This window comes from Somniosus microcephalus, unplaced genomic scaffold (genome assembly GCF_052327205.1).
Source record: "Somniosus microcephalus isolate GS21.2 unplaced genomic scaffold, FLI_Smic_1.0 unresolved_chr4, whole genome shotgun sequence".
Lineage (NCBI taxonomy): Eukaryota > Metazoa > Chordata > Chondrichthyes > Squaliformes > Somniosidae > Somniosus > Somniosus microcephalus.
The window spans coordinates 31,921,996-31,944,476 of record NW_028225182.1 but is presented as its reverse complement, the minus strand read 5'-3'; the positions used below and the strand labels follow the sequence as shown (position 1 = coordinate 31,944,476).

The 22,481-nt window shown below is 50.5% G+C and overlaps 1 protein-coding gene across 6 annotated transcripts in view; it reads left to right on the top strand.

Moving 5' to 3' along the window:
• The window catches only part of LOC147090484 (neuroligin-1-like), a 1,435,039-nt gene that overhangs the window by 940,429 nt on the left and 472,129 nt on the right, over positions 1–22,481 (top strand). The gene's annotated exons all lie outside the window — the stretch shown is intronic.

Here is a 22,481-nt window from a genome sequence, read left to right as displayed (position 1 = left end):
CAGTCAAGATCAGTCCAAATGCGGCACAGACTAGATCAGTTCAAATTCGGCCCAGTCAAGATCAGTTTAAACTCGGCCCAAACAGTATCAGTCCAAACTCGGCCCAGTGAAGATCAGCCCAAATTCGTCCCAGTCCAGATCAGTCCAAACTCAGCCCAGTAAAGATCAGTCCAAACTCGGTCCAGTCAAGATCAGTCCAAACTCGGCCCAGACAAGAATTGCCCAGACTCGGCCCAGACAATATCAGTCCAAACTCGGCCCAGTGAAGAACAGTCCAAACTCGGCCCAGTCGAGATCAGTCCAAACTCGGCCCAGTCAAGATCAGACCAAACTCGGCCCAGTCAACATCAGTCCAAACTCGGTCCAGTCAAGATCAGTCCAAACTCCGCCCAATCAAGATCAGTCCAAACTCGGCCCAATCAATATCAGTCCAAACTCCCCCAGTGAAGGTCAGTCCAAACTCGGCCCAGTCAAGATCAGTCCAAACACGGCCCAGTCAAGATCAGTCCAAACTCTCCCAGTGAAGATCAGTCCAAACTCGGCCAAGTGAAGATCAGTCCAAACTCGGCCCAGTCAAGATCAGTCCATACTCGCCCCAGACAAGATCAGTCCAAACTCGGCCCAGTCAAGATCAGTTCATACTCGGTCCAGTCAAGACCAGTCCAAACTTGGCCCAGTCAAGATCAGTCCAAACTCAGCCCAGTCAAGATCATTCCAAACTCGACCCAGTCAAGATCAGTTCATACTCGGTCCAGTCAAGATCAATCCAAACTCGGCCCAGACAATATCAGTCCAAACTCAGCCCAGTCAAGATCAGTCCAAACTCGGGCCAGTCAAGATCAGCCCAAACTCGGCCCAGTCAAGATCATTTCACATTCGGCCCATTCAAGACCAGTCCAAACTCGGCCCAGTCAAGATCAATCCAAACTCGGCCCAGTCAAGATCAGTCCAAACTCGGCCCAGTCAAGATCAATCCAAACTCGGCCCAGTCAAAATCAGTCCAAACTCTGCCCAGTCAAGATCAGTTCAAACTCGGTCCAGTCAAGATCAGTCGAAACTCAGCCCAGTCAAGAACAGTCCAAACTCAGTCCAGTCAAGATCAGTCCAACTGCGGCACAGACTAGATCAGTTCAAATTCAGCCCAGTCAAGATCAGTTCAAACTCGGCCCAGACAGTATCAGTCCAAACTCGGTGCAGTGAAGATCAGTCCAAATTCGGCCCAGTCCAGATCAGTCCAAACTCAGCCCAGTAAAGATCAGTCCAAACTCGGTCCACGCAAGATGAGTCCAGACTCGCCCCAGACAAGATCATTCCAAACTCGGCCCAGACAACATCAGTCCAAACACGGCCCAGTCAATATCAGTCCAAACTTGGCCCAGTAAAGATCAGTCCAAACTCGGCCCAGTGAAGAACAGTCCAAACTCGGCCCAGTCGAGATCAGTCCAAACTCGGCCCAGTCAAGATCAGACCAAACTCGGCCCAGTCAAGTTCAGTCCAAACTCGGTCCAGTCAAGATCAGTCTGAACTCGGTCCACTCAAGATCAGTCCAAACTCACCCCAGTCGAGATTCGTCCAAACTCGGCCCAGTCAAGAGCAGTCCAAACTCGGCCCAGCCAATATCAGTCCAAACATGGCCCAGTCAAGATCACTCCAAACTCGGCCCAGACAAGAACAGTCAAAACTTGGCACAGTCAAGATCAGTCCAACCTCAGCCCGGTCAAGATCAGTTCGAACTCGGTCCAGTCAAGATCAGTCCAAACTCGGTCCACTCAAGATCAGTCCAAATTCGCCCCAGACAAGATCAGTCCAAACTCCGCCCAGTCAAGATCAGTCCAAACTCGGCCCAGTCAAGATCAGATCACAATCGGCACAGTCAAGATCAGTCCAAACTCGGCACAGCCAAGATCAGTCCAAACTCGGCCCAGTCAAGATCAGTCCAAACTCGGCCTAGCCAATATCATTCCAAACTCAGCCCAGTCAAGATCAGTCCAAACTCAGCCCAGTCAAAAGCAGCCCAAACTCGGCACAGTCAAGATCAGTCTAAATTCGGCACAGTCAAGATCAGTCTAAACTCGGCCCAGTCAATTTCAGTCCAAACGTGGCCCAGTCAACATCAGTCCAAACTCGGCCCATTCAAGATCAGTCCAAACTCGGCACAGTCAAGATCAGTCTAAACTCGGCCCAGTCAATTTCAGTCCAAACGCGGCCCAGTCAACATCAGTCCAAACTCGGCCCAATCAAGATCAATCAAAACTTGGCCCAGACAAGAACAGTCCAAACTCAGCCCAGTCATGATCAGTTCACACTCGGCCCAGTCAAGATCAGTCCAAAGTCGGCCCAGTCAACATCAGTCCAAACATGGCCCAGTCAATATCAGTCCAAATTCGGCCCATTCAAATTAGTCCAACCTCGGCCCAGTCAAGATCAGTCCAAACTCCCACAGTGAAGATCAGTCCAAACTCGGTCAAGTCATGTTCAGTCCAAACTCGGCCCAGTCAAGATCAGTCCAAACTCGTCCCAGTCAACATCAGTCCAAACTCGGCCCAGTCAAGATCAGTCCAAATTCGGACCAGTCAAGATCAGTCCAAACTCGGCCCAGTCAAGATAAGTCCAAACTCAGCCCAGTCAAGATCAGTCGAAACTCGGCCCAGTCAACATCAGTCCAAACGCGGCACAGACAAGATCAGTCCAAACTCGCACCAGAAAAGATCAGTCCAAACTCGGCCCAGTCAACATCAGTCCAAACTCGGCCCAGTCAACATCAGTCCAAACTCGGCCAAGTCAAGATCAATTCAAACTGCGCCCAGACAAGATCAGTCCAAATTCGGCCCAGGCAAGATCAGTTCAAACTCAGCCCAGTCAAGATCAGTCCAAACTCGTCCCAGTCAACATCAGTCCAAACTCGGCCCAGTCAAGATCAGTCCAAACTCGGCCCAGTGAAGATCAGTCCAAACTCGGCCCAGTCAAGATAAGTCCAAACTCAGCCCAGTCAAGATCAGTCGAAACTCGGCCCAGTCAACATCAGTCCAAACTCACCCCAGACAAGACCAGTCCAAACTCGCACCAGAAAAGATCAGTCCAAACTCGGCCCAGTCAACATCAGTCCAAACTCGGCCCAGTCATCATCAGTCCAAACTCGGCCAAGTCAAGATCAATTCAAACTGGGCCCAGTCAAGATCAGTCCAAACTCGGCCCAGGCTAGATCAGTTCAAACTCAGCCCAGTCAAGATCAGTTCAAACTCGGCACAGACAATATCCGTCCAAACTCGGCCCAGTCAAGGTCAGTCCAAACTCGGCCCAGGCAACATCAGTTCAAACTCAGCCCAGTCAAGATCAGTTCAAACTCGGCACAGACAATATCAGTCCAAACTCGGCCCAGTCAAGATTAGTCCAAACTCGGCCCAGTCACGATCCGTCCAAACTCGTTCCAGTCAAGAGCGGTCCAAGCTCAGCCCAGACAAGATCAGCCCAAACTCGGCCCAGTCAATATCAGTCCAAACTCGGCCCAGTCAAGATCAGACCAAACTCAGCCCAGTCAACATCAGTACAAACTCGGTCCAGTCAAGGTCAGTCCAAATCCCGCCCAATCAAGATCAGTCCAAACTCGGCCCAATCAAGATCAGTCCAAACTCCCCCAGTGAAGGTCAGTTCAAACTCGGCCCAGTCAAGATCAGTCCAAACTCGGCCCAGTGAAGATCAGTCCAACCTCTCCCAGTGAAGATCAGTCCAAACTCGGCCCAGACAAGATCAGTCCAAACTCGGCCCAGTGAAGATCAGTCCAAACCCGGCCCAGACAAGATCAGTCCAAACTCGGCCAAGTGAAGATCAGTCCAAACTCGGCCCAGTCAAGATCAGTCCAAACTCGCCCCAGTCAAGATCAGTCCAAACTCGGCCCAGTCAAGATCAGTCCAAACTCGGCCCAGTCAAGATCAGTCCAAACTCGGCCCAGTCAAGATCAGTCCAAACTCAGGCCAGTCAAGATTAGTCCAAACTCGGCCCAGTCAAGGTCAGTAAAACTCGGCCCAGTAAAGATCAGTCCAAACTCGGCCCAATCAAGATCATTCCAAACTCTGTCCAGTCAAGATCAGTCGAAACTCAGCCCAGTCAAGATCAGTCCAAACTCGGCCCAGTCAAGTCCAGTCCAAACACTGCCCAGTCAAGATCAGTCTAAACTCAGCTTAGCCAATATCAGTCCAAACACGGCCCAGTCAAGATCAGTCGAAACTCGGCCCAACAAATCAGTCCAAACTCTTCCCAGTCAAGATCACTCCAAACTCGGCCCAGACAAGATCAGTCCAAACTCGGTCCACTCAAGATCAGTCCAAACTCGCCTCAGACAAGAACAGTCCAAACTCGGCCCAGTTAAGATCAGTCCAAACTCGGCTCAGTCAATATCAGTCCACAATCGGCCCAGTCAAATCAATCCAAACTCAGCCCAGTGATGATCAGTCCAAACTCGGCCCAGCCAACATCAGTCCAAACTTGGCAAAGTCAAGGTCAGTCCAAACTCGGCACAGTCAAGATCAGTCCAAACTCAGCCTAGCCAATATCAGTCAAAATTGCCACAATCAATATCAGTCCAAGCTCGGCCCAGCCAACATCAGTCCAAACTCGGCCCAGTCAAGATCAGTCCAAACTCGGCCCAGACAAGATCAGTCCAAACACTTACCAGTCAAGGTCAGTCCAAACTCGGTCCACTCAAGATCAATCCAAACTCGCGCCAGACAAGATCAGTCCAAACTCGGCCCAGTCAATTTCAGTCCATGCCCGGCCCAGCCAACATCAATCCAAACTCAGCCCTGTCAAGATCAGTCCAAACTCGGCCCAGGGAACATCAGTCCAAACTCGGTCCAGTCAAGATCAATCTAAACTTGGCCCAGACAAGATCAGTCCAAACTCCGCCCAATCAAGATCAGTCCAAACTCGGCCCAATCAAGATCAGTCCAAACTCCCCCAGTGAAGGTAAGTCCAAACTCGTCACAGTCAAGATCAGTCCAAACTTGGCCCAGTCAAGATCAGTCCAAACTCAGCCCAGTCAAGATCAGTACAAACACCTCCAGTGAAGGTAAGTCCAAAGTCGGCACAGTCAAGATCAGTCCAAACTCGGCACAGTCAAGATCAGTCCAAACTCGGCCCAATCAAGATCAGTCCAAACTTCCCCAGTGAAGGTAAGTCCAAACTCGGCACAGACAAGATCAGTCCAAACTCGGCCCAGTCAAGATCAGTCTAAACTCGGCCCAGTCAAGATCATTCCAAACTCAGCCCAGTCAAGGTCAGTCCAAACTCGGCCCAATCAAGATCAATCCAAACTCGGCCCAGACAATATCAGTCCAAATTCGGACCAGTCAAGATCAGTCCAAACTCGGCCCAGTCAAGATAAGTCCAAACTCAGCCCAGTCAAGATCAGTCGAAACTCGGCCCAGTCAACATCAGTCCAAACTCGGCACAGACAAGATCAGTCCAAACTCGCACCAGAAAAGATCAGTCCAAACTCGGCCCAGTCAACATCAGTCCAAACTCGGCCCAGTCAACATCAGTCCAAACTCGGCCAAGTCAAGATCAATTCAAACTGCGCCCAGACAAGATCAGTCCAAATTCGGCCCAGGCAAGATCAGTTCAAACTCAGCCCAGTCAAGATCAGTCCAAACTCGTCCCAGTCAACATCAGTCCAAACTCGGCCCAGTCAAGATCAGTCCAAACTCGGCCCAGTGAAGATCAGTCCAAACTCGGCCCAGTCATGATAAGTCCAAACTCAGCCCAGTCAAGATCAGTCGAAACTCGGCCCAGTCAACATCAGTCCAAACTCACCCCAGACAAGACCAGTCCAAACTCGCACCAGAAAAGATCAGTCCAAACTCGGCCCAGTCAACATCAGTCCAAACTCGGCCCAGTCATCATCAGTCCAAACTCGGCCAAGTCAAGATCAATTCAAACTGGGCCCAGTCAAGATCAGTCCAAACTCGGCCCAGGCTAGATCAGTTCAAACTCAGCCCAGTCAAGATCAGTTCAAACTCGGCACAGACAATATCCGTCCAAACTCGGCCCAGTCAAGGTCAGTCCAAACTCGGCCCAGGCAACATCAGTTCAAACTCAGCCCAGTCAAGATCAGTTCAAACTCGGCACAGACAATATCAGTCCAAACTCGGCCCAGTCAAGATTAGTCCAAACTCGGCCCAGTCACGATCCGTCCAAACTCGTTCCAGTCAAGAGCGGTCCAAGCTCAGCCCAGACAAGATCAGCCCAAACTCGGCCCAGTCAATATCAGTCCAAACTCGGCCCAGTCAAGATCAGACCAAACTCAGCCCAGTCAACATCAGTACAAACTCGGTCCAGTCAAGGTCAGTCCAAATCCCGCCCAATCAAGATCAGTCCAAACTCGGCCCAATCAAGATCAGTCCAAACTCCCCCAGTGAAGGTCAGTTCAAACTCGGCCCAGTCAAGATCAGTCCAAACTCGGCCCAGTGAAGATCAGTCCAACCTCTCCCAGTGAAGATCAGTCCAAACTCGGCCCAGACAAGATCAGTCCAAACTCGGCCCAGTGAAGATCAGTCCAAACCCGGCCCAGACAAGATCAGTCCAAACTCGGCCAAGTGAAGATCAGTCCAAACTCGGCCCAGTCAAGATCAGTCCAAACTCGCCCCAGTCAAGATCAGTCCAAACTCGGCCCAGTCAAGATCAGTCCAAACTCGGCCCAGTCAAGATCAGTCCAAACTCGGCCCAGTCAAGATCAGTCCAAACTCAGGCCAGTCAAGATTAGTCCAAACTCGGCCCAGTCAAGGTCAGTAAAACTCGGCCCAGTAAAGATCAGTCCAAACTCGGCCCAATCAAGATCATTCCAAACTCTGTCCAGTCAAGATCAGTCGAAACTCAGCCCAGTCAAGATCAGTCCAAACTCGGCCCAGTCAAGTCCAGTCCAAACACTGCCCAGTCAAGATCAGTCTAAACTCAGCTTAGCCAATATCAGTCCAAACACGGCCCAGTCAAGATCAGTCGAAACTCGGCCCAACAAATCAGTCCAAACTCTTCCCAGTCAAGATCACTCCAAACTCGGCCCAGACAAGATCAGTCCAAACTCGGTCCACTCAAGATCAGTCCAAACTCGCCTCAGACAAGAACAGTCCAAACTCGGCCCAGTTAAGATCAGTCCAAACTCGGCTCAGTCAATATCAGTCCACAATCGGCCCAGTCAAATCAATCCAAACTCAGCCCAGTGACGATCAGTCCAAACTCGGCCCAGCCAACATCAGTCCAAACTTGGCAAAGTCAAGGTCAGTCCAAACTCGGCACAGTCAAGATCAGTCCAAACTCAGCCTAGCCAATATCAGTCAAAATTGCCACAATCAATATCAGTCCAAGCTCGGCCCAGCCAACATCAGTCCAAACTCGGCCCAGTCAAGATCAGTCCAAACTCGGCCCAGACAAGATCAGTCCAAACACTTACCAGTCAAGGTCAGTCCAAACTCGGTCCACTCAAGATCAATCCAAACTCGCGCCAGACAAGATCAGTCCAAACTCGGCCCAGTCAATTTCAGTCCATGCCCGGCCCAGCCAACATCAATCCAAACTCAGCCCTGTCAAGATCAGTCCAAACTCGGCCCAGGGAACATCAGTCCAAACTCGGTCCAGTCAAGATCAATCTAAACTTGGCCCAGACAAGATCAGTCCAAACTCCGCCCAATCAAGATCAGTCCAAACTCGGCCCAATCAAGATCAGTCCAAACTCCCCCAGTGAAGGTAAGTCCAAACTCGTCACAGTCAAGATCAGTCCAAACTTGGCCCAGTCAAGATCAGTCCAAACTCAGCCCAGTCAAGATCAGTACAAACTCCTCCAGTGAAGGTATGTCCAAAGTCGGCACAGTCAAGATCAGTCCAAACTCGGCACAGTCAAGATCAGTCCAAACTCGGCCCAATCAAGATCAGTCCAAACTTCCCCAGTGAAGGTAAGTCCAAACTCGGCACAGACAAGATCAGTCCAAACTCGGCCCAGTCAAGATCAGTCTAAACTCGGCCCAGTCAAGATCATTCCAAACTCAGCCCAGTCAAGGTCAGTCCAAACTCGGCCCAATCAAGATCAATCCAAACTCGGCCCAGACAATATCAGTCCAAACTCAGCCCAGTCAAGATCAGTCCGAACTCGTGCCAGTCAAGGTCAGCCCAAACTTGGCACAGTCAAGATCAGTCCAAACTCGGCCCAATCAAGATCAGTCCAAACTCCCCCAGTGAAGGTAAGTCCAAACTCGGCACAGTCAAGATCAGTCCAAACTCAGCCCAGTCAAGATCTGTCCAAACTCGGCCCAGTCAAGATCAGTCCAAACTTCCCCAGTGAAGGTAAGTCCAAACTCGGCACAGACAAGATCAGTCCAAACTCGGCCCAGTCAAGATCAGTCTAAACTCGGCCCAGTCAAGATCATTCCAAACTCAGCCCAGTCAAGGTCAGTCCAAACTCGGCCCAGTCAAGATCAGTTCACACTCGGCCCAGTCAAGATCAATCCAAACTCGGCCCAGACAATATCAGTCCAAACTCAGCCCAGTCAAGATCAGTCCAAACTCGGGCCAGTCAAGATCAGTCCAAACTCAGTCCAGTCAAGATCAGTCCAAATGCGGCACAGACTAGATCAGTTCAAATTCAGCCCAGTCAAGATCAGTTCAAACTCGGCCCAGACAGTATCAGTCCAAATTCGGCCCAGTGAAGATCAGTCCAAATTCGGCCCAGTCCAGATCAGTCCAAACTCAGCCCAGTAAAGATCAGTCCAAACTCGGTCCACGCAAGATGAGTCCAGACTCGCCCCAGACAAGATCATTCCAAACTCGGCCCAGACAACATCAGTCCAAACACGGCCCAGTCAATATCAGTCCAAACTTGGCCCAGTAAAGATCAGTCCAAACTCGGCCCAGTGAAGAACAGTCCAAACTCGGCCCAGTCGAGATCAGTCCAAACTCGGCCCAGTCAAGATCAGACCAAACTCGGCCCAGTCAAGTTCAGTCCAAACTCGGTCCAGTCAAGATCAGTCTGAACTCGGTCCACTCAAGATCAGTCCAAACTCACCCCAGTCGAGATTCGTCCAAACTCGGCCCAGTCAAGAGCAGTCCAAACTCGGCCCAGCCAATATCAGTCCAAACATGGCCCAGTCAAGATCACTCCAAACTCGGCCCAGACAAGAACAGTCAAAACTTGGCACAGTCAAGATCAGTCCAACCTCAGCCCGGTCAAGATCAGTTCGAACTCGGTCCAGTCAAGATCAGTCCAAACTCGGTCCACTCAAGATCAGTCCAAATTCGCCCCAGACAAGATCAGTCCAAACTCCGCCCAGTCAAGATCAGTCCAAACTCGGCCCAGTCAAGATCAGATCACAATCGGCACAGTCAAGATCAGTCCAAACTCGGCACAGCCAAGATCAGTCCAAACTCGGCCCAGTCAAGATCAGTCCAAACTCGGCCTAGCCAATATCATTCCAAACTCAGCCCAGTCAAGATCAGTCCAAACTCAGCCCAGTCAAAAGCAGCCCAAACTCGGCACAGTCAAGATCAGTCTAAATTCGGCACAGTCAAGATCAGTCTAAACTCGGCCCAGTCAATTTCAGTCCAAACGTGGCCCAGTCAACATCAGTCCAAACTCGGCCCATTCAAGATCAGTCCAAACTCGGCACAGTCAAGATCAGTCTAAACTCGGCCCAGTCAATTTCAGTCCAAACGCGGCCCAGTCAACATCAGTCCAAACTCGGCCCAATCAAGATCAATCAAAACTTGGCCCAGACAAGAACAGTCCAAACTCAGCCCAGTCATGATCAGTTCACACTCGGCCCAGTCAAGATCAGTCCAAAGTCGGCCCAGTCAACATCAGTCCAAACATGGCCCAGTCAATATCAGTCCAAATTCGGCCCATTCAAATTAGTCCAACCTCGGCCCAGTCAAGATCAGTCCAAACTCCCACAGTGAAGATCAGTCCAAACTCGGTCAAGTCATGTTCAGTCCAAATTCGGCCCAGTCAAGATCAGTCCAAACTCGTCCCAGTCAACATCAGTCCAAACTCGGCCCAGTCAAGATCAGTCCAAATTCGGACCAGTCAAGATCAGTCCAAACTCGGCCCAGTCAAGATAAGTCCAAACTCAGCCCAGTCAAGATCAGTCGAAACTCGGCCCAGTCAACATCAGTCCAAACTCGGCACAGACAAGATCAGTCCAAACTCGCACCAGAAAAGATCAGTCCAAACTCGGCCCAGTCAACATCAGTCCAAACTCGGCCCAGTCAACATCAGTCCAAACTCGGCCAAGTCAAGATCAATTCAAACTGCGCCCAGACAAGATCAGTCCAAATTCGGCCCAGGCAAGATCAGTTCAAACTCAGCCCAGTCAAGATCAGTCCAAACTCGTCCCAGTCAACATCAGTCCAAACTCGGCCCAGTCAAGATCAGTCCAAACACGGCCCAGTGAAGATCAGTCCAAACTCGGCCCAGTCAAGATAAGTCCAAACTCAGCCCAGTCAAGATCAGTCGAAACTCGGCCCAGTCAACATCAGTCCAAACTCACCCCAGACAAGACCAGTCCAAACTCGCACCAGAAAAGATCAGTCCAAACTCGGCCCAGTCAACATCAGTCCAAACTCGGCCCAGTCATCATCAGTCCAAACTCGGCCCAGACAAGATCAGTCCAAACTCGGCCCAGTCAAGATCAGTTCATACTCGGTCCAGTCAAGACCAGTCCAAACTTGGCCCAGTCAAGATCAGTCCAAACTCAGCCCAGTCAAGATCATTCCAAACTCGACCCAGTCAAGATCAGCCCAAACTCGGCCCAATCAAGATCAGTCCAAACTCGGCACAGTCAAGATCATTCCAAACTCCGCCCAGTCAAGGTCAGTCCAAACTCGGCCCAGTCAAGATCAGTTCACACTCGGCCCAGTCAAGATCAATCCAAACTCGGCCCAGACAATATCAGTCCAAACTCAGCCCAGTCAAGATCAGTCCAAACTCGGGCCAGTCAAGATCAGCCCAAACTCGGCCCAGTCAAGATCATTTCACATTCGGCCCATTCAAGACCAGTCCAAACTCGGCCCAGTCAAGATCAATCCAAACTCGGCCCAGTCAAGATCAGTCCAAACTCGGCCCAGTCAAGATCAATCCAAACTCGGCCCAGTCAAAATCAGTCCAAACTCTGCCCAGTCAAGATCAGTTCAAACTCGGTCCAGTCAAGATCAGTCGAAACTCAGCCCAGTCAAGAACAGTCCAAACTCAGTCCAGTCAAGATCAGTCCAACTGCGGCACAGACTAGATCAGTTCAAATTCAGCCCAGTCAAGATCAGTTCAAACTCGGCCCAGACAGTATCAGTCCAAACTCGGTGCAGTGAAGATCAGTCCAAATTCGGCCCAGTCCAGATCAGTCCAAACTCAGCCCAGTAAAGATCAGTCCAAACTCGGTCCACGCAAGATGAGTCCAGACTCGCCCCAGACAAGATCATTCCAAACTCGGCCCAGACAACATCAGTCCAAACTCGGCCCAGTCAATATCAGTCCAAACTTGGCCCAGTAAAGATCAGTCCAAACTCGGCCCAGTGAAGAACAGTCCAAACTCGGCCCAGTCGAGATCAGTCCAAACTCGGCCCAGTCAAGATCAGACCAAACTCGGCCCAGTCAAGTTCAGTCCAAACTCGGTCCAGTCAAGATCAGTCCGAACTCGGTCCACTCAAGATCAGTCCAAACTCACCCCAGTCGAGATTCGTCCAAACTCGGCCCAGTCAAGAGCAGTCCAAACTCGGCCCAGCCAATATCAGTCCAAACATGGCCCAGTCAAGATCACTCCAAACTCGGCCCAGACAAGAACAGTCAAAACTTGGCACAGTCAAGATCAGTCCAACCTCAGCCCGGTCAAGATCAGTTCGAACTCGGTCCAGTCAAGATCAGTCCAAACTCGGTCCACTCAAGATCAGTCCAAATTCGCCCCAGACAAGATCAGTCCAAACTCCGCCCAGTCAAGATCAGTCCAAACTCGGCCCAGTCAAGATCAGATCACAATCGGCACAGTCAAGATCAGTCCAAACTCGGCCCAGTCAAGATCAGTCCAAACTCGTCCCAGTAAAGATCAGTCCAAACTCGGCCCAGTAAAGATCAATCCAAACTCGGCCCAGTCAAGGACAGTGCAAACTCGGCCCAGTCAAGATCAGTTCAAACTCGGCCCTGTCAAGATCAGTTCAAACTCGGCCCAGACAAGATCAGTTCAAACTCGGCCCAGACAAGATCAGTCCAAACTCTTCCCAGTCAAGATCAGTCCAAACTCTTTCCAGTCAAGATCAGTCCAAACTCGGCCCAGTGAAGATCAGTCCAAACTCCGCCGAGTCAAGACCAGTCCAAACTCTGTCCAGTCAAGATCAGTCCAAACTCGGCCCAGTCAAGATCATTCCAAACTGAATCCAGTCAAGAGCAGTCAAAACTCGGCCCATGCAAGATCAGTTCAAATTGAGCCCAGTCAAGATCAGTCCAAACTCTTTCCAGACATGATCAGTCCAAACTCGGCCCAGTCAAGATCAGTCCAAACCCTGCCCTGTCAAGATCAGTCCAAACTCGGCCCAGTCAAGACCAGTCCAAACTCGGGCCAGTGAAAATAAGTTCAAACTCGGCCCAGTCAAGATCAGTCCAAGCTCGGCCCAGCCAACATCGGTCCAAACGCGGCCCAGTCAAGATCAGTCGAGACTATTTGCACGCAGGGTCAGTCCAAACTCGGCCCAGACAAGGTCAGTCCAAACATGGCCCAGTGACGATCAGTCCAAACTCTTCCCAGTTAAGATCAGTCCAAACTTGGCCCAGTCAAGATCAGTCCAAACTCAGCACAGTAAAGATCAGTCCAAACATGGCCCAGTCAAGATCAGTCCAAACTCGGCCAAGCCAATATCAGTCCAAACTCGGCCCAGTCAAGATCAGTCCAAACTTAGCCCAGTCAAGATCAGTCCAAACTGAATCCAGTCAAGATCAGTCCAAACTGAATCCAGTCAAGGTCAGTCCAAGCTCGGCCCAGTGAAAATCAGTTCAAACTCGGCCCAGCCAACATCGGTCCAAATTCGGCCCAGTCAAGATCAGTCCAAACTCAGCCCAGTCAAGATCAGTCCAAACTTGGCGCAGTCAAGATCAGTCCAAACTCGGCCCAGTCAACATCAGTCCAAACTCGGCCCAGTCAAGAGCAGTCCAAACTCGGCCCAGTCAAGATCAGTCCAAACTTGGCCCAGTAAAGATCAGTCCAAACTCGGCCCACTCAAGATCAGTCCAAACTCGGCCCAGTCAAGATCAGTCCAAACTCGGCACAGTCAACATCAGTCCAAACTCTTTCCAGTCACGATCAGTCCATACTCGGCCCAGTCAAGATCAGTCCAAACTCTGCTCAGTCAAGATCAGTCAAAACTCGGCCCAGTCAAGACCAGTCCAAACTCTGTCCAGTCAAGATCAGTCCAAACTCGGCCCAGTCAAGATCAGTCCAAACTCTTCCCAGTCAAGATCAGTCCAAACTCTTTCCAGTCATGATCAGTCCAAACTCGGCCCAGTCAAGATCAGTCCAAACACCGCCCAGTCAAGATCAGTCCAAACTCGGCCCAGTCAAGACCAGTCCAAACTCGGCCCAGTGAAAATAAGTTCAAACTCGGCCCATTCAAGATCAGTCCAAGCTCGGCCCAGACAACATCGGTCCAAACTCGGCCCAGTCAAGATCAGTCGAAACTATTTGCACGCAAGATCATTCCAAACTCGGCCCAGACAAGGTCAGTCCAAACTTGGCCCTGCGACGATCAGTCCAAACTCTTCCCAGTTAAGATCAGTCCAAACTTGGCCCAGTCAAGATCAGTCCAAACTCAGCACAGTAAAGATCAGTCCAAACATGGCCCAGTCAAGATCAGTCCAAACTCGACCCAGTCAAGATCAGCCCAAACTCGGCCCAGACAAGATCAGTCTAAACTCGGCCCAGTCAAAATCAGTCCAAACTGAATCCAGTCAAAATTAGTCCAAACTCGGCCCAGACAAGGTCAGTCCAAACTCGGCCCAATCAAGAACAGTCCAAACTCGGCCCAGTCAAGATCAGTCAAAACTGTGTCCAATCAAGATCAATCCAAACTCGGCCCAGTCAAGACCAGTCCAAACTCTGTCCAGTCAAGATCAGTCCAAACTCTGTCCAGATAAGACCAGTCCAAACTCGGCCCAGTCAAGATCAGTCCAAACTCGGCCCAGTCAAGATCAGTCCAAACTCGGCCCAGTAAAGATCAGTCCAAACTCGGCACAGTAAAGATCAGTCCAAACTCATCCCAGTCAAGATCAGTCCAAACTCGGCCCAGTCAAGATCAGGCCAAACTCGTCCCAGTAAAGATCAGTCCAAACTCGGCCCAGTAAAGATCAGTCCAAACTCGGCCCAGTCAAGGTTAGTGCAAACTCGGCCCAGTCAAGATCAGTCCAAACTCCGCCCAGTCAAGATCAGTACAAACTCGGCCCAGTCAAGATCAGTCCAAACTCGGCCCAGTCAAGATCAGTCCAAACTCGGCCCAGTCAAGATCAGTGCAAACTCTCCCAGTCAAGATCAGTCCAAACTCGGGCCACACAAGATCAGTCCAAACTCAGCCCAGTCAAGATCAGTTCAAACTTGGCCCCAGTCAAGATCAGTCCAAACTCGGCCCAGTCAAGATCAGTCCAAACTCGGCCCTGTCAAGATCAGTTCAAACACGGCCCAGTCAAGATCAGTTCAAACTCGGCCCAGTCAAGATCAGTCCAAACTCTTCCCAGTCAAGATCAGTACAAACTCTTTCCAGTCAAGATCAGTCCAAACTCGGCCCAGTCAAGATCAGTCCAAACTCTTCCCAGTCAAGATCAGTCCAAACTCTTTCCAGTCAAGATCAGTCCAAACTCGGCCCAGTAAAGATCAGTCCAAACTCGGCCCAGTAAAGATCAGTCCAAACTCGGCCCAGTCAAGGTCAGTGCAAACTCGGCCCAGTCAAGATCAGTCCAAACTCGGCCCAGTCAAGATCAGTTCAAACACGGCCCAGTCAAGATCAGTTCAAACTCGGCCCAGTCAAGATCAGTCCAAACTCTTCCCAGTCAAGATCAGTCCAAACTCTTTCCAGTCAAGATCAGTCTTAACTCGGCCCAGTCAAGATCAGTCCAAACTCTTGCCAGTCAAGATCAGTCCAAACTCTTTCCAGTCAAGATCAGTCCAAACTCGGCCCAGTCAAGATCAGTCCAAACTCGGCCCTGTCAAGATCAGTCCAAACTCGGCCCAGTCAAGACCAGTCCAAACTCAGTCCAGTCAAGATCAGTCCAAACTCGGCCCAGTCAAGATCAGTCCAAACTGAATCCAGTCAAGAGCAGTCCAAACTCTTCCCAGTCAAGATCAGTCCAAACTCTTTCCAGTCAAGATCAGTCCAAACTCGGCCCAGTCAAGATCAGTCCAAACTCTTTCCAGTCAAGATCAGTCCAAACTCTTTCCAGTCAAGATCAGTCCAAACTCGGCCCAGTCAAGATCAGTCCACACTCCTTCCAGTCATGATCAGTCCAAACTCGGGCCAATCAAGATCAGTCCAAACTCAGCACAGTAAAGATCAGTCCAAACATGGCCCAGTCAAGATCAGTCCAAACTCGGCCCAGCCAATATCAGTCCAAACTCGGCCCAGTCAAGATCAGTCCAAACTCAGCCCAGTCAAGATCAGTCCAAACTGAATCCAGTCAAGATCAGTCCAAACTGAATCCAGTCAAGGTCAGTCCAAGCTCAGCCCAGTGAAAATCAGTTCAAACTCGGCCCAGCCAACATCGGTCCAAACTCGGCCCAGTCAAGATCAGTCCAAACTCAGCCCAGTCAAGATAAGTCCAAACTCGGCGCAGTCAAGATCAGTCCAAACTCGGCCCAGTCAACATCAGTCCAAACTCGGCCCAGTCAAGAGCAGTCCAAACTCGGCCCAGTCAAGATCAGTCCAAACTTGGCCCAGTAAAGATCAGTCCAAACTCGGCCCACTCAAGATCAGTCCAAACTCGGTCCAGTCAAGATCAGTCCAAACTCTGTCCAGATAAGACCAGTCCAAACTCGGCCCAGTCAAGATCAGTCCAAACTCGGCCCAGTCAAGATCAGTCCAAACTCGGCCCAGTAAAGATCAGTCCAAACTCGGCACAGTAAAGATCAGTCCAAACTCATCCCAGTCAAGATCAGTCCAAACTCGGCCCAGTCAAGATCAGGCCAAACTCGTCCCAGTAAAGATCAGTCCAAACTCGGCCCAGTAAAGATCAGTCCAAACTCGGCCCAGTCAAGGTTAGTGCAAACTCGGCCCAGTCAAGACCAGTCCAAACTCCGCCCAGTCAAGATCAGTACAAACTCGGCCCAGTCAAGATCAGTCCAAACTCTTCCCAGTCAAGATCAGTCCAAACTCTTTCCAGTCAAGAGCAGTCCAAACTCGGCCCAGTCAAGATCAGTCCAAACTCTTCCCAGTCAAGATCAGTCCAAACTCTTTCCAGTCAAGATCAGTCCAAACTCGGCCCAGTAAAGATCAGTCCAAACTCGGCCCAGTAAAGATCAGTCCAAACTCGGCCCAGTCAAGGTCAGTGCAAACTCGGCCCAGTCAAGATCAGTCCAAACTCGGCCCAGTCAAGATCAGTCCAAACTCTTCCCAGTCAAGATCAGTCCAAACTCTTTCCAGTCAAGATCAGTCCAAACTCGGCCCAGTAAAGATCAGTCCAAACTCGGCCCAGTAAAGATCAGTCCAAACTCGGCCCAGTCAAGGTCAGTGCAAACTCGGCCCAGTCAAGATCAGTCCAAACTCGGCCCAGTCAAGAGCAGTCCAATCTCTTCCCAGTCACGATCAGTCCAAACTCTTTCCAGTCAAGATCAGTCCAAACTCGGCCCACTCAAGATCAGTCCAAACTCTTCCCAGTCAAGATCAGTCCAAACTCTTTCCAGTCAAGATCAGTCCACACTCCTTCCAGTCATGATCAGTCCAAAGTCGGCCCAATCAAGATCAGTCCAAACTCCGCCCAGTCAAGATCAGTCCTAACTAGGCCCAGTCAAGACCAGTCCAAACTTGGCCCAGTGAAAATAAGTTCAAACTCGGCCCAGTCAAGATCAGTCCAAGCTCGGCCCTGTCAAGATCAGTCCAAACTCGGCCCAGTAAAGATCAGTGCAAACTCTGTCCAGACAAGATAAGTCCAAACTCTGTCCAGATAAGATCAGTACAAACTCGGCCCAGTAAAGATCAGTCCAAACTCTTCCCAGTCAAGATCAGTCCAAACTCGGCCCAGTCAAGATCAGTCCAAACTCGTCCCAGTAAAGATCAGTCCAAACTTGGCCCAGTAAAGATCAATCCAAACTCGGCCCAGTCAAGGACAGTGCAAACTCGGCCCAGTCAAGATCAGTTCAAACTCGGCCCTGTCAAGATCAGTTCAAACTCGGCCCAGACAAGATCAGTTCAAACTCGGCCCAGACAAGATCAGTCCAAACTCTTCCCAGTCAAGATCAGTCCAAACTCTTTCCAGTCAAGATCAGTCCAAACTCGGCCCAGTGAAGATCAGTCCAAACTCCGCCGAGTCAAGACCAGTCCAAACTCTGTCCAGTCAAGATCAGTCCAAACTCGGCCCAGTCAAGATCATTCCAAACTGAATCCAGTCAAGAGCAGTCAAAACTCGGCCCATGCAAGATCAGTTCAAATTGAGCCCAGTCAAGATCAGTCCAAACTCTTTCCAGACATGATCAGTCCAAACTCGGCCCAGTCAAGATCAGTCCAAACTCTGCCCTGTCAAGATCAGTCCAAACTCGGCCCAGTCAAGACCAGTCCAAACTCGGGCCAGTGAAAATAAGTTCAAACTCGGCCCAGTCAAGATCAGTCCAAGCTCGGCCCAGCCAACATCGGTCCAAACGCGGCCCAGTCAAGATCAGTCGAGACTATTTGCACGCAAGGTCAGTCCAAACTCGGCCCAGACAAGGTCAGTCCAAACATGGCCCAGTGACGATCAGTCCAAACTCTTCCCAGTTAAGATCAGTCCAAACTTGGCCCAGTCAAGATCAGTCCAAACTCAGCACAGTAAAGATCAGTCCAAACATGGCCCAGTCAAGATCAGTCCAAACTCGGCCCAGCCAATATCAGTCCAAACTCGGCCCAGTCAAGATCAGTCCAAACTCAGCCCAGTCAAGATCAGTCCAAACTGAATCCAGTCAAGATCAGTCCAAACTGAATCCAGTCAAGGTCAGTCCAAGCTCGGCCCAGTGAAAATCAGTTCAAACTCGGCCCAGCCAACATCGGTCCAAATTCGGCCCAGTCAAGATCAGTCCAAACTCAGCCCAGTCAAGATCAGTCCAAACTCGGCGCAGTCAAGATCAGTCCAAACTTGGCCCAGTAAAGATCAGTCCAAACTCGGCCCACTCAAGATCAGTCCAAACTCGGCCCAGTCAAGATCAGTCCAAACTCGGCACAGTCAACATCAGTCCAAACTCTTTCCGGTCACGATCAGTCCATACTCGGCCCAGTCAAGATCAGTCCAAACTCTGCTCAGTCAAGATCAGTCAAAACTCGGCCCAGTCAAGACCAGTCCAAACTCTGTCCAGTCAAGATCAGTCCAAACTCGGCCCAGTCAAGACCAGTCCAAACTCGGGCCAGTGAAAATAAGTTCAAACTCGGCCCAGTCAAGATCAGTCCAAGCTCGGCCCAGCCAACATCGGTCCAAACGCGGCCCAGTCAAGATCAGTCGAGACTATTTGCACGCAAGGTCAGTCCAAACTCGGCCCAGACAAGGTCAGTCCAAACATGGCCCAGTGACGATCAGTCCAAACTCTTCCCAGTTAAGATCAGTCCAAACTTGGCCCAGTCAAGATCAGTCCAAACTCAGCACAGTAAAGATCAGTCCAAACATGGCCCAGTCAAGATCAGTCCAAACTCGGCCCAGCCAATATCAGTCCAAACTCGGCCCAGTCAAGATCAGTCCAAACTCAGCCCAGTCAAGATCAGTCCAAACTGAATCCAGTCAAGATCAGTCCAAACTGAATCCAGTCAAGGTCAGTCCAAGCTCGGCCCAGTGAAAATCAGTTCAAACTCGGCCCAGCCAACATCGGTCCAAATTCGGCCCAGTCAAGATCAGTCCAAACTCAGCCCAGTCAAGATCAGTCCAAACTCGGCGCAGTCAAGATCAGTCCAAACTTGGCCCAGTAAAGATCAGTCCAAACTCGGCCCACTCAAGATCAGTCCAAACTCGGCCCAGTCAAGATCAGTCCAAACTCGGCACAGTCAACATCAGTCCAAACTCTTTCCGGTCACGATCAGTCCATACTCGGCCCAGTCAAGATCAGTCCAAACTCTGCTCAGTCAAGATCAGTCAAAACTCGGCCCAGTCAAGACCAGTCCAAACTCTGTCCAGTCAAGATCAGTCCAAACTCGGCCCAGTCAAGATCAGTCCAAACTCTTCCCAGTCAAGATCAGTCCAAACTCTTTCCAGTCATGATCAGTCCAAACTCGGCCCAGTCAAGATCAGTCCAAACTGCGCCCAGTCAAGATCAGTCCAAACTCGTCCCAGTCAAGACCAGTCCAATCTCTGTCCAGTCAAGATCACTTCAAACTGGGCCCAGTCAAGATCAGTCCAAACTCTTTCCAGTCATGATCAGTCCAAACTCGGCCCAGTCAAGATCAGTCCAAACACCGCCCAGTCAAGATCAGTCCAAACTCGGCCCAGTCAAGACCAGTCCAAACTCGGCCCAGTGAAAATATGTTCAAACTCGGCCCATTCAAGATCAGTCCAAGCTCGGCCCAGCCAACATCGGTCCAAACTCGGCCCAGTCAAGATCAGTCGAAACTATTTGCACGCAAGATCATTCCAAACTCGGCCCAGACAAGGTCAGTCCAAACTTGGCCCTGCGACGATCAGTCCAAACTCTTCCCAGTTAAGATCAGTCCAAACTTGGCCCAGTCAAGATCAGTCCAAACTCAGCACAGTAAAGATCAGTCCAAACATGGCCCAGTCAAGATCAGTCCAAACTCGACCCAGTCAAGATCAGCCCAAACTCGGCCCAGACAAGGTCAGTCTAAACTCGGCCCAGTCAAAATCAGTCCAAACTGAATCCAGTCAAAATTAGTCCAAACTCGGCCCAGACAAGGTCAGTCCAAACTCGGCCCAATCAAGATCAGTCCAAACTCGGCCCAGTCAAGATCAGTCAAAACTGTGTCCAGTCAAGATCAATCCAAACTCGGCCCAGTCAAGACCAGTCCAAACTCTGTCCAGTCAAGATCAGTCCAAACTCTGTCCAGATAAGACCAGTCCAAACTCGGCCCAGTCAAGATCAGTCCAAACTCGGCCCAGTCAAGATCAGTCCAAACTCGGCCCAGTAAAGATCAGTCCAAACTCGGCACAGTAAAGATCAGTCCAAACTCATCCCAGTCAAGATCAGTCCAAACTCGGCCCAGTCAAGATCAGGCCAAACTCGTCCCAGTAAAGATCAGTCCAAACTCGGCCCAGTAAAGATCAGTCCAAACTCGGCCCAGTCAAGGTTAGTGCAAACTCGGCCCAGTCAAGATCAGTCCAAACTCCGCCCAGTCAAGATCAGTACAAACTCGGCCCAGTCAAGATCAGTCCAAACTCGGCCCAGTCAAGATCAGTCCAAACACGGCCCAGTCAAGATCAGTGCAAACTCTCCCAGTCAAGATCAGTCCAAACTCGGGCCACACAAGATCAGTCCAAACTCAGCCCAGTCAAGATCAGTTCAAACTTGGCCCCAGTCAAGATCAGTCCAAACTCGGCCCAGTCAAGATCAGTCCAAACTCGGCCCTGTCAAGATCAGTTCAAACACGGCCCAGTCAAGATCAGTTCAAACTCGGCCCAGTCAAGATCAGTCCAAACTCTTCCCAGTCAAGATCAGTACAAACTCTTTCCAGTCAAGATCAGTCCAAACTCGGCCCAGTCAAGATCAGTCCAAACTCTTCCCAGTCAAGATCAGTCCAAACTCTTTCCAGTCAAGATCAGTCCAAACTCGGCCCAGTAAAGATCAGTCCAAACTCGGCCCAGTAAAGATCAGTCCAAACTCGGCCCAGTCAAGGTCAGTGCAAACTCGGCCCAGTCAAGATCAGTCCAAATTCGGCCCAGTCAAGATCAGTTCAAACACGGCCCAGTCAAGATCAGTTCAAACTCGGCCCAGTCAAGATCAGTCCAAACTCTTCCCAGTCAAGATCAGTCCAAACTCTTTCCAGTCAAGATCAGTCTTAACTCGGCCCAGTCAAGATCAGTCCAAACTCTTGCCAGTCAAGATCAGTCCAAACTCTTTCCAGTCAAGATCAGTCCAAACTCGGCCCAGTCAAGATCAGTCCAAACTCGGCCCAGTCAAGATCAGTCCAAACTCGGCCCAGTCAAGACCAGTCCAAACTCAGTCCAGTCAAGATCAGTCCAAACTCGGCCCAGTCAAGATCAGTCCAAACTGAATCCAGTCAAGAGCAGTCCAAACTCTTCCCAGTCAAGATCAGTCCAAACTCTTTCCAGTCAAGATCAGTCCAAACTCGGCCCAGTCAAGATCAGTCCAAACTCATTCCAGTCAAGATCAGTCCAAACTCTTTCCAGTCAAGATCAGTCCAAACTCGGCCCAGTCAAGATCAGTCCACACTCCTTCCAGTCATGATCAGTCCAAACTCGGGCCAATCAAGATCAGTCCAAACTCAGCACAGTAAAGATCAGTCCAAACATGGCCCAGTCAAGATCAGTCCAAACTCGGCCCAGTCAAGATCAGTCCAAACTCAGCCCAGTCAAGATCAGTCCAAACTGAATCCAGTCAAGATCAGTCCAAACTGAATCCAGTCAAGGTCAGTCCAAGCTCGGCCCAGTGAAAATCAGTTCAAACTCGGCCCAGCCAACATCGGTCCAAACTCGGCCCAGTCAAGATCAGTCCAAACTCAGCCCAGTCAAGATAAGTCCAAACTCGGCGCAGTCAAGATCAGTCCAAACTCGGCCCAGTCAACATCAGTCCAAACTCGGCCCAGTCAAGAGCAGTCCAAACTCGGCCCAGTCAAGATCAGTCCAAACTTGGCCCAGTAAAGATCAGTCCAAACTCGGCCCACTCAAGATCAGTCCAAACTCGGTCCAGTCAAGATCAGTCCAAACTCTGTCCAGATAAGACCAGTCCAAACTCGGCCCAGTCAAGATCAGTCCAAACTCGGCCCAGTCAAGATCAGTCCAAACTCGGCCTAGTAAAGATCAGTCCAAACTCGGCACAGTAAAGATCAGTCCAAACTCATCCCAGTCAAGATCAGTCCAAACTCGGCCCAGTCAAGATCAGGTCAAACTCGTCCCAGTAAAGATCAGTCCAAACTCGGCCCAGTAAAGATAAGTCCAAACTCGGCCCAGTCAAGGTTAGTGCAAACTCGGCCCAGTCAAGACCAGTCCAAACTCCGCCCAGTCAAGATCAGTACAAACTCGGCCCAGTCAAGATCAGTCCAAACTCTTCCCAGTCAAGATCAGTCCAAACTCTTTCCAGTCAAGAGCAGTCCAAACTCGGCCCAGTCAAGATCAGTCCAAA